Source organism: Lates calcarifer, unplaced genomic scaffold, assembly GCF_001640805.2.
Source record: "Lates calcarifer isolate ASB-BC8 unplaced genomic scaffold, TLL_Latcal_v3 _unitig_698_quiver_2898, whole genome shotgun sequence".
Classification (NCBI taxonomy): Eukaryota; Metazoa; Chordata; class Actinopteri; family Centropomidae; genus Lates; species Lates calcarifer.
The window spans coordinates 17-11,651 of record NW_026117918.1 but is presented as its reverse complement, the minus strand read 5'-3'; the positions used below and the strand labels follow the sequence as shown (position 1 = coordinate 11,651).

General features: G+C 40.4%; 2 long non-coding RNA genes across 2 annotated transcripts; both read left to right on the top strand.

The window, feature by feature from the left end:
* The first annotated feature begins 1,903 nt into the window (after positions 1-1,903).
* On the top strand, positions 1,904-5,440 carry LOC108879672 (uncharacterized). The gene is made up of 2 exons (XR_001960382.2): positions 1,904-2,110; positions 4,412-5,440. It is a non-coding gene; the product is annotated as an uncharacterized LOC108879672 (long non-coding RNA).
* A 1,230-nt stretch (positions 5,441-6,670) lies between these two features.
* LOC127142149 (uncharacterized) lies at positions 6,671-10,451 on the top strand. Its single transcript, XR_007812642.1, has 3 exons — positions 6,671-7,327; positions 9,614-10,079; positions 10,387-10,451. It is a non-coding gene; the product is annotated as an uncharacterized LOC127142149 (long non-coding RNA).
* The last annotated feature ends 1,184 nt before the right edge of the window (positions 10,452-11,635 follow it).

Here is an 11,635-nt window from a genome sequence, read left to right as displayed (position 1 = left end):
ATCCAGCTGCAGGTCTGTTATCTCGGTGGTGCCATGTGCAGCCGTAGCTATCAAACCAACCTATGTGCATGAGCTAGCTAAGCAATTAAACTCTAGAGCCCAATCCACACTCGACAGTTTTAACATCTGGCATCCTTGTTCTGGTGTGTGTGTGTGTCTGAGTGTGAAAGCCAGCTCATCTGCTACTATAATAAGCTACAAAATGTGGTGCACAATTGAATCCTTTGCAAGAACACAATGACTCTTCTTTACTGTCTCCTTCTGTCAAGTGACTTGTGCTTTCTTTGTGTTTATTTATTTAAAGTGTTTCCTTTTTACTGTCACTTTATTATTTCCATCTAATAAGAAGCCAGCAACAGTCATATTCAAATTCACAGGCCTCAGCTGTATAAATTGTACTTTCTGAACTATACATCCACCATTCACAGATGGAATGTGAGTGGTGTGGTGGCCAAGGTTAAACATTGGTGTCAGTGAGGTGTGTGTGTTTGTGTGTGTGTGTGTGAAGGCCTTGCGTAGGGGCTTGACCACTCAGTATCCACTCTGACATTGTAATGGTGGAGGACCTCTTCACTCAGAGGGTCGGCCATCCGAGCTTTCCAAGGTCCATACATCCACTTAGACTGAACCCGTCTGACTGAACGCTGCCTCTCTCTCATCTCTGTTCAAATGGCTGTTCTAGCAGAAACAGTCAATATGCTCAGCACTGCACATTGGCTTCCTCCTCTCTCTTCATCCAGATCTTTTATATCTCTCATACACTCAGTATGTCAGGTTCTTTGTGTTGAGGGAAGCAAACAGGTGACAGAATTTAATGTTCCCATGCGGCAGGATGACGTTAATGGTTGTGAGAGGGGTGTGGATGACATTTGTGTACATGTGACAGGTTTGTCTGGGGTCAGAAATGCATACTCAAAAACAATGACTTACTTTGCTAAAATATGGGTAAATGTTAAAATGTTGTGTAACGGTGGTTACCAAACTGCTTGTGTAATGTCTGTTGTTCAGAAGTATCTATCAAAAGTCTGCTAACACTAGCCACTACAAGCTAACGGTCATTACGAGACTAGAGCTGAAGGAATTACTCAATTGGTGAACTGACAGGAAAATAATCTGCAACTTGCTAATTGATTAATTGTTAAAGTAATTTTTCAAGCAAAAATGGCAAACATTTATTGGCACCAGCTTCCCTTCCCTTCTCTTCTCAATCTTAATCTTTTTAATTGCAAATTGATTGTTCTTTGGGCTTTTGGACTGTCTTTTGGGGGGGCAGGTGAACAAGCTTTAAGGATGTCGACTTAGACTTTGGGAAACCATGGGAAGCTTTTTTCATTACTGCTGACATTGAATTGAGCGTTTTATTCCCTATAAAATAACATTTTCAAGAGTATTATTCTTTTAAATGTTACAGTCTTACTGAAACGAAGGAAAGAATCAGCAAATATCAGCAAACAACAACATTCCTGTTTACTCTGTCTCCCCACCCTGCTCCACCACCATACTGTACAACAGAGCTCTGATTTATTTTCTACATGAAACACAGGTAGATCTTGGGCTCATCCCCTTTGAGCCAGTAGCTTCCTTAAGGCGTCCTGTAAATGCACTTGATTATAAATTGCTGCTACAAACCAGCGACGTGTTGGCCTGAGGCGAGCAGGCACGGGGGGGGTATGAGAGCTAGTGTGAGTTGTAGCATGAAGCGCAAAGTGATACCCCGCACGGCAGATAAAGCAGTGACCCCCGGACAGTGAGCTGTGACGTGGCGTTGGGTGCACACTTCGTTTGTGCCCTCCACACTCCCTGTAGTGACATAGTCACTCTGTGTCTATGTGTGTGTATCCTGATCCTGTTGATCCTCAGAGAACTCTGATCTTTCATCCAGTGTTGCTGGGAGGGTGAGCAAGTGCCCCTCTGAAAAGAAATGTGAACTTTATGAAAAAAACTTGTCTCCAATGTCTCCAGGGGCAGAGCGGGTTGAAAGAATGCACTGATTCACCTTAATCCTTTAAAATCCTTTGTGTGACAGTGATGTGATATGCTAATGACTTGTCTCCTTCTGCCCTAGGTGACAGAGTACCTGAACAGTCAAGAATCTGCCAAGAGTGCCAGGGTGAGTCACTCCATCCCAGCCATTGTCTTTCTCTGTCTTTTCATCAGCTTCTCTGTCGCTGCCGCCTCCTAATAATTGTGGTTTGTCTGAGACTCTGTGATAAATCTGATGTTGCCAAAACAAGAATACATTACAACGCTAATTACTTTTCGACACCAACTACCAGAGAGAAAGTGTCGTTTCTCTGTGCTGCCTCCCTCTTTCTCTCTCAAGATGTGACACACTTTACATTGGCAGTCACCATTGTCCCATATGGATTGCTGCCCACAGTCTGTGCAGGTCCATACTGTGAAAATGGGGGTGGGGATGTGTGCAAAAATGTGTAGTAGGGACAGAAAGAGAGGAAGAAAGAACTGGAGAACAAATAGGAGGCAGCACATAACACACAGGGCTCTGGTGCCATCTCAGGAAAAATGACATGAGATGAGTCAAATCACTCTGAGAGTTTTGATGTAACACTGTCCAGTGGAAATGTCTTAATCAGAGCCCAGTAGACCACCTGGCCAGTCACAGCAAAAGAACTAAAAGGTACATAGGAAATTAAAACCTGAAAGGTACATGAAAGGACCTATTAATGGCTATCACAAAAATATATTAATCATCATGTAAAAGCAAATCTATGTTTAAAGTTCAAGTCTGGCAATACATTAATCCTGCTAACATGTATTGCCTTTGTTGCAAAAACCCGATATAGCTTATTTCTTTGTGCTGTAGCAGTGTTTTCCACAGCTTGAGACTCGGCCCTCGCACAGTTTAGAGGGGGACAGTTTAACTCAATTTATTTTTCTGAAGCTGCAATTTACTGATGTACCCTAAATGCTTCACATGCAAATTATTGGTAGATGCTACCTAAGCAGCTGAGCACAGACGAGCCTTTAGTCCCCTACTCAATCACTGCAGCGCATGTAACTCAGACAGGTCCAATATTTAGTTAGTTTGAGGTGTAATGAGGCGTTCTAATTTAAGATTTAACCTAAGGTCAAAGCAAGTGATTTTACCAATATGGGTGGGCCACCCAAATAGAGTCTATGCATGGGAAACTGTACAGAGCTCCATTGTTGTCAAAAGAAAAAAAAAAAAAAAACATTAATGAGATGCCAAGAAGGAACGTGTCACCCAGTGTGTTGATCACCATCCTTGTGATGTAAATATTCACTAGCACAACAAATCCACCACTGAAAATAGTCCCCAACAAATGCATGATTTACTCCTGTTTGAGTAACATTTAGCTAAAAACTACAATGCCCAGCTGTTTTAGAAAATAATGTAGCCTTTTTTTATTCTTAATATTTAAGAAATTATATAAGAAACAATAATAGGGGTCAGTGTTTGAGTTGTGTTTGCAAAGGCTCACTTTTTAGACAGTCACAGCAAAATGTTTGTACAAATCCGGGGTGCATTTCACAAGAACCCTGGGGGGGGGCCTGCATAGACTCCTGGATCATATTTTGTTTTTACTCATGTAAATGTCAAGCATGATGCCTCAAAATCCTAGAGGAAGCTGCCCCCCCCTGTGCTGTTTCAGTTACCCAGTGGTTATACAGCATACCCAGACAATGAGTCAGTCAAAGGTGGAATTGACTCTAATCACAATCAGAGTTACTACCATGTTTTCAGGGTGTCAGGGAGGGGGGAAAAAATGCAGCGAAGTGAGAGACGCAGAATGGCAACACATACAAATGGTTTCATTCATTCATTCATCCTAATAACTAGTGCTAATTAGCACAGTCGCTAATTAGCTATGAATCACAGCATTAACAGCTGAGCGCTCGTGCCTCTGAGAGCCAAAAAAGAAGCATCCCACACAGACACGGACCGGTGTACGTACACACACAAAAACACCCCTAAGACTGCACAATTTCCATCACATTTAAATAACCCATACCGCACTGGATGCTGCGCCAACACACACTTTGCCAATTGCATTGTGATAAAGGCGACATTTAGCCGGGAAAGGCATGTGACGGTTCATGAAGCGATGCTGGAGCGTGAATGTAATGGAACAGGGGAAGTAATAGACTGGGTGGTATTTGAGACACTGTGGGCCTCCAGCTTGGATGGGGAAGCACAAAGAGTTAGATTAAATGGTGATGATGATGATGATGATGCAGGCTTTGCACTGGCCTGCAAAAGCATTTTGTTTGGGGTTTTTTTCCCTTCTTCTTTTGCTCTTGATCATTTAACATGTAATGTGCTAGAGAGATTATTGAGGTCCCATTCAAAGCAGTTGGGAATGTTACAGCATTTTATGGTTATTTGTTTCATTATGGTCAATAAAATCTGTCTCTGTCTTCTCATTAGCTCAACATTTGGCGCTACGGAGACTTCCGTGCAGACGATGCTGATGAGTTTGGTTACAGCCGTTAAAAAAAAGAAGAAAAAAATAAAGAAGTGAAAAAATAAAATCGACCATCCAATCAACACCATTCCAAAGACCAACATGGACGGCAAGTGACGCATTGGACGGAAGACAGAGTAAAGAAATGACAAAAAGCTAAACGACAAGCATTGACTCACTCTTCCTCTTTATTTGACATTTCATCCCTCTAGTCCTGACTTCTCCTCTGTGAATACCATTTCTTTTTTTTTTCAGCTACCCACTGTAGCTCCAACTAGAGCATGCTAGCAAAAAAAGAAAAAAATTAATCATGCAAGAATCATTTTCCATTCATCCTTGATTTTCCTAATGGGCCACTGCCAGCTCAAGCAGCCTGCACTATTGCCAATCTGTGTTACTTGCCATGTTACCCTTTCAGCAGACTTCCTGTGTGAATGATAATTATGATACTTACATATGAGTTTCGGCCAATCATGTTCCTTGTTCTCTGATGCTCTTGTCCAATCCCTGCTTTCCTCTGTACAGGAAGGGACTGGGTGTTTGGGGGAGAATGCTCAACTATTTGCAAACAAATGCTTCCCTAATGAATTTCATGTAAATGTGAGGATATGTTGAAAAGTGTAAATGGATTTATTTTAGAGACATACTGTAGGTGGAGCCACACAGACAAAAAAAAAGGACAAGTTTATTTTTGTCTTCAGTGTATATCTGTGTGATGATGACATTTGCGGATGTTTTTGTGGGGAGTGTTTTGTCGTTTATTCACTATGTCACACTTTTATGACCGGTAAATATGGACGCCATTGTGTGGCATTTTATCATCAATCTCCTGTAAAGTTTACATTCTAATAATGGTTATGATCCTGTCTCTGGCAGTCTCTTCTCTTTCTGTCTCTGTATGCCATAGCAGAAACAGTGTTTGAATTTATTTCCACATAATGGACCTTTGCATTCTATTAAAAATCTGCTGAATAAAAATAAGCAAACTAAAAGTGTTACTGTAGTCATTTTTTCATTTAAAAATTGCATGCATTTTCTCAAACTCACAGACTGGGGTTGACTGAGAATTTGAGTTTGGATGGGTTTTTTGTTGTTTTTTTATTTTTTGGTGCCACGATAGAAGAGCACTTTTGCACAGAAAACAGCTTTTGTTACCTGTAATACAAAACACTCTGATAAAGCTCTTTGACTAAAAGCTTGGACATTTTTTCAATGAATTTGAAATTAGCAATGCTGATAATGCTTAGAAGCCTGTCTCCATTTGAACTAGTTTAACCTTTAAAATTTATCATGAGTTTGCAGTAGTTCTGCTTATCTGTTTCTACGTAACAATAATGTAAAAGACTATTTACACTTTTTAAAGGCTGCTAGTTTATGCCAGTTGTGCAGGAGGGCAACCTCTGAATTTACATGAGGTGATGAAATTCCCTTTTTCAGGGCACTGTTTTGAAGAATGCATGTCTGAAATGTGTTACCTAGAGACAAGATAAGACATGAATCTCTAAAAGGATCACCCAAAGGTGAAGTATTTCTGAACGTGGGTTTTATTTTCCCATGTTTTTAGGTGTTGTGTGTTCAAGTCTTACCAGGTGCAGTAAATTTTTAACTCCCAACACACAAACACAAACACAAAATAAATACCCAAAGGCTAAAAGAAAACATGTGCAACCATCAGACTGCTTAGCTCAAGCTAAGAGATGTCTGCCTTGTAGACTGGAGGTTGGAGGTTTGAGTCTTACCAGGAGTGACAGATTTTTGAAGTCCAACATCCAGCGTCAACACTCAAAGGCTAGAAAAAAAAGGTATGAGTATCACACTAATTAGCCCAGGCTAATAAACACATTTCATGCATTTCAGCATTTTAGCAATGTACAACACTGGGCTCCGGTCTGTCCTGTTGTCTTCATAGCATCAGTATCCTATAGCAACAGTATAACAACCTCTATTCACTTAGAATATTGTGTATTGCTTTCCTTCTTTGGTTTCTACAAAAGACAGAAAACAGTTGGAAATGTTATGATCATAGGACATAAACTTTAGTTCAAATAAAATGAATTCATGAAGCCAGCAAAGTTGTGTTCAAAACATTTTATCTCAGTGTAGAGTTTTGTCTATACTGACAGAACTGAATGTAAAGAAAACTTTAAACCTTTATTATGTCTTACAGCTATTTGATTCTCATAAGGATTATAATTTCAGAGCAGGCTGGTCAGACATTTGAATCCTATTTCTTTATGCCTTTGAGTGTTTACTTTGGGTGTTAGACTACAAAATTCTTTACGGCGACTTAATAACTCCCATACTTTTGAGAAATCAGTAGCTGCACACCCTTTTTCCCTGCTGGAATAAATACATCAGTATTCCTTAACAAATGCCTACAATCAGCAGAAAACACTGCTCCTGAAGAAACGACTGGTTTGAGTTCCACTGTTTTGTTCCACGTCTTGTCTACGTCACTAGGCGACATATTGGCATACTGCTCCCCCTACCGGCAGGGGCTGTGTCCACAGGCTGCTGTTTTTGCTCAGGTCCAAAATTTTTTCCTCGTTACCGACTGTGACACAAATATTACATCCATAAAGACAAATCAGAGGCGGTTGCTAAGCGGAACAGAATCAGAAGGCCATATTGGCGTTTTTTTCTGCCGTTGTTGGCTTGCGTGTGTCGTCACCGGCTACGAGCTTCTGAGAGGAGCGCAGAGGGGCGGAGAGACGACGCCGGAAACCAGATTTAAACTAAGGTCTGAGCGGGCGCTTCGGTTTGTCAGTACTGCGAGAAAATGTTCTTACGGAAGAAGCCTGGATGCTAAAATAAGCTTTGAAGCTGTTTTTTGTCGAACAGGAGTGAGGCTGGACACTGAGCACACCTGCGGCGCAGAGGTAAGGCTAAGGAGCAAACTAGCTAGCAGCTAGCGTAAGCATGTGCGTTAGCGGCGAGTGTTAGCATTAGCCTTCTCATTTAATTCCTTATTTGACCTCATTTCCATTTTCAGTCGTTTTTATCGCATGGGTAAGAGTGTGTTTGTGTTTCTGTGACTGAGGCGTCCGTGACATGAGTTGTGGACCCCCAACGTGGACGGGTGAAAACACCAGGAGCTCTTGATTGTCTGGTCCCCATAGCCCCAACAAAATGGTTGCAAAATAGGCCAAGTTAAAAGTTTGAAAACACAGGCAATTATACTGCAGGGGTATCATCATTTGCATCACATAACATCAAGTTCAAAAATGGGGGGAAAGTGCAATTGTGGTACCACTGTGATAAAAAAAAAAAAAAAAAAAAAAAAAAAAAAAAAAAAAAAACCTGCAAATGTATTTGGAAAGAAAGGTGAACAAGTCAATACGCGAGTCGTATCACTGCATTAGTGGCTGCAATGAGCCTGCACTTTCAATTTTAGCTTTCAGTTTTGCAGCATTTGTCTCATCAAGCATAACTGTCACCATGTCTACAGCAGCAGGGAGAATGAGCTGCCCAGCTGTGGAGTGTGGTTTCTTGGCCCGAGTAATTGTGTATCCAACTTTGAATGGAGCCATCTGTGCTTTGCTGTTTACCGATGCAGATTTTACCATGTGATTTTCACGCTCACGGTGTTCTGGCAGTTTTCTTAGACAGAAGTTGAGTGGCTCATTGACATGATTGGGGTGTGTGGTCTTTAAGTGTCGTCTTAATTTGTCGGGTCTCATGTTGTCTGCTGCCTCCACCACGCCCACCGTGAATCCGACAGCAAGATACGCCTCTTAATGTTTTCTTTCTGGCTGCCTTTTGGTTATAAAGTTCCGTCAGTCCGGTTTTCCTCTGCTGGCACCGCATCGCCTGTTTTCGTTGTCGCTCTTGTCGTGAATTGATCCATTACTTAACGTTATGCTCACTACTGCCTCTCTGTGAGAGAGTTTGTTTATTATTCCATTGCAATTAACATGCCGACGTTAAATTATCATTTTCGCACTATGGTTCAACGTCACATTTTCCTCCCGGTTTCCTGGATCTGATATTGTTTTAAATTACATGTATTAATGACTGTTTGTTTGTGTGAATGTTTTGAGTGTATTCTCTTTATTGTCAATAACAGCAGTAATACTGATAGGGTCAAAAAAGTTAAATTTCCTCCCAGTCGTCGCGCCTCACCTGTCAAGTCAAGTCAATTTTATTTATACAGTGCCAATTCACAACAGAAGTTATCTCGAAGCACTGTATATTATATGAGCAAGCACTAGGCGACTGTAGCAAGGAAAAACTTTCTTTTAAGAGGCAGAAACCTCAAGCAGAACTGGACTCGGGGTGGGCGGCCATCTGCCTCGACTGGTTGGGTTTAGACAGAGAGGGGGTGGGGGGATGAGGTAAGAGAAAGACAACATTGCAAATACACAGAATAAGTCAAAATGTAGATAGTAGTAATAATAATAATAATTATTATTATTATAGCTAAAGAAATAATAATGACATGTCTACTCCCCACTGGTGGGACGCACCCCACACTTTTGTTTGTTTTGTTTTCCATCCTGATCACTCTGTTTATAGTGGTCTGTCAAGTCATTGTCATCATTTTGTATTTATGGTCATTTTGTGTTATATTGCATCTGTATCTGGCTGCTTTACATCTGGATGTCAACGTTAGAAACAGCAAATTTAAGGTGTCGCCACAGCCATGTCATTTGACAAAAACTCAAACTTTTGCTAACTTTTAATCACAAAGGTGTTAAAAGTATACTGACTGAGTTTGAAGTCAATATGATTAAATCTCTAGGAGTAGTTTCTTCAAATACAATGTCCCCACGTGGCAAAAAATGAACAACATTTGTGTATTAAAGTCAAAATGGCTGACTTCCTGTTGGTTTGAGGTCATGGCATCAGAAGACATTTTGTACATCTGGGCATGTTATGTGGTGTGAATTTCTTCTGCTGAATGGGGTGTTCACTTTTGAATGTTGTACAAAGTTGCACAAAGTTTCATGAGTATAGAATGTGGTCAAAAACGTCACAGTATAATAGGGCATAAAAATATAAAAAAATGCCATACTACAGTTAGACATAACATGTTTTGTTAAATGTTATGTTTCAGCTGTAATGTTGAATATTTTTCTGTGTTTTCATGGTTAAACTGTTGATGAGGAATAGGTAGTAGTGTATTCATCATTTTCCTTTGTCTGTTTCTCTTTGATTTCCTCCAGGTGTCACCACTTTGTCCACGACATCGTCCACAATCGCAGAGACATGGTCCATGGTTGGAGAGACATTGTTGAGGATGAGGGAGACATCGTCCACGATCAGAGACATTGTCCATGATCGCAGAGACCTTGTCAAAGATGAGAGAGACGTTGTCCATGATCAGAGACATTGTCCATGCTTCGTAGAGACCTTGCGATAGAATCGGCGGAGACGGGGGTCACCGATTTGACGGCATTGCCCGCGATCAGGGACATTGTCGATGACCACAGAGACACCGTCTATGATCTCAGAGACATCGTCCACGATCACAAAGACATAGTCCATGAACGGAGAGACATTGTCCATAATCTCAGAGACATTGTCCGCGATCACTGAGACGTAGTCCGCGATCACGGAGATGTAGTCCAAGATCACAGAGAGTCTTTGTACAATGGAGAAGTTCTTTCAGACCAAGACAGAGGCCTCCAGGTAATTCACAAACAGCTTTACATCAACTGTCCAACACAGAGCACTGTTTAGTAAGGCATCAAAAATGTTCAAAAAATGTCATAGTATAATAAGGCATTAGAAAATGTCATAGTACAGTAAGGCGTCAAAAACTCAAAAAATGTCCTAGTATAGTAAGGCGTCAGAAATGGTCATAAAATGTTAAATGTTCAGGTTCAGCTGTAATGTTGAATATTTATCTGTGTTTTCTTGGTTAAACTGTTGATAAGGAATAGGTAGTAGTGTATTGATCATTTTCCTTTGTATATTTCTCTTTGATTTCCTCCAGGTGACACCACTTTGTCCACAACATCGTCCGCGATCGCAGAGACTTTGTCCATGATCGGAGAGACATTGTGAGGATGAGGGAGACATCGTCCATGATCAGAGACATTGTCCATGATCGCAGAGACCTTGTCAAAGATGAGAGAGACGTTGTCCATGATCAGAGACATTGTCCCATGCTTCGTAGAGACCTTGCGATAGAATCGGCGGAGACGGGGGTCACCGATTTGACGGCATTGCCCGCGATCATGGAGACATTGTTGATGATCACAGAGGCACCGTCTATGATCTTAGAGACATCGTCCACGATCACAGAGTCATTGTCCATGATCACAGAGACTTTGTCCATAATCTCAGAGACATTGTCCGCGATCACAGAGAGTCTTTGTACACTGAAGAAGTTCTCTCAGACCAGGACTGAGGTCTCCAGGTAATTCACAAATAGCTTTACATCAACTGTCCAATATGTTCAATATTCAGTATATCAGAAAAGTGTTAGAATAAAAGTAATCTGCAATATAAACATAATATATAAGTAGTCTGTATTAATATAAGTAATGTAAAAGTAATTTGCATTATAAGAAGTAAAATGGTATAGTAAGGCATAAACATGTCTAGTTAAATGTTGTCGTTCAGCCCCGTAATGTTGAATATTTATCTGTGTTTTCATGGTTAAACTGTGGATGAGGAATAGGTAGTAGTGTACTGATCATTTTCCTTTGTATGTTTGTCTTTAATTCCCTCCAGGTGTCACTACTTCGTCAACATGATCATTTATGATCACTGAGACGTCGTCCACGATTGCAGAGACATTGTCCACGATCGCAGAAACATTGCCCATGATTTCAGAAACAAGGTAATTCACAAACAGCTTTACATCAACTGTCCAACACAGAGCACTGACAATGTTTATGTTCAGTATTCAATATATCAGAAATGTGTAATAATACAAGTAATCTACCATATAAAAATAAAGTATAGGCAATCTGTATAATAGAAGTAATGTAGAAGTAATTAGCATTATCAGAAGTAAGCTGTAATAGTCAAAATACTCTTGTTAATAAATCTAATTTGCAACAGTGAAAGTTATTATGTAAAATTAGAGTTAATATGTAATTTGAAAAGTAATATGTAATGGGGAAGTAATCTGATATTAGAGGTAACAGTAAATGTAATAAAATAAGGCATCCAAAAATGACTAATGTATACATAAGTATAGTAAGACATACAAAATGGCCAAAATGTCACAGTAT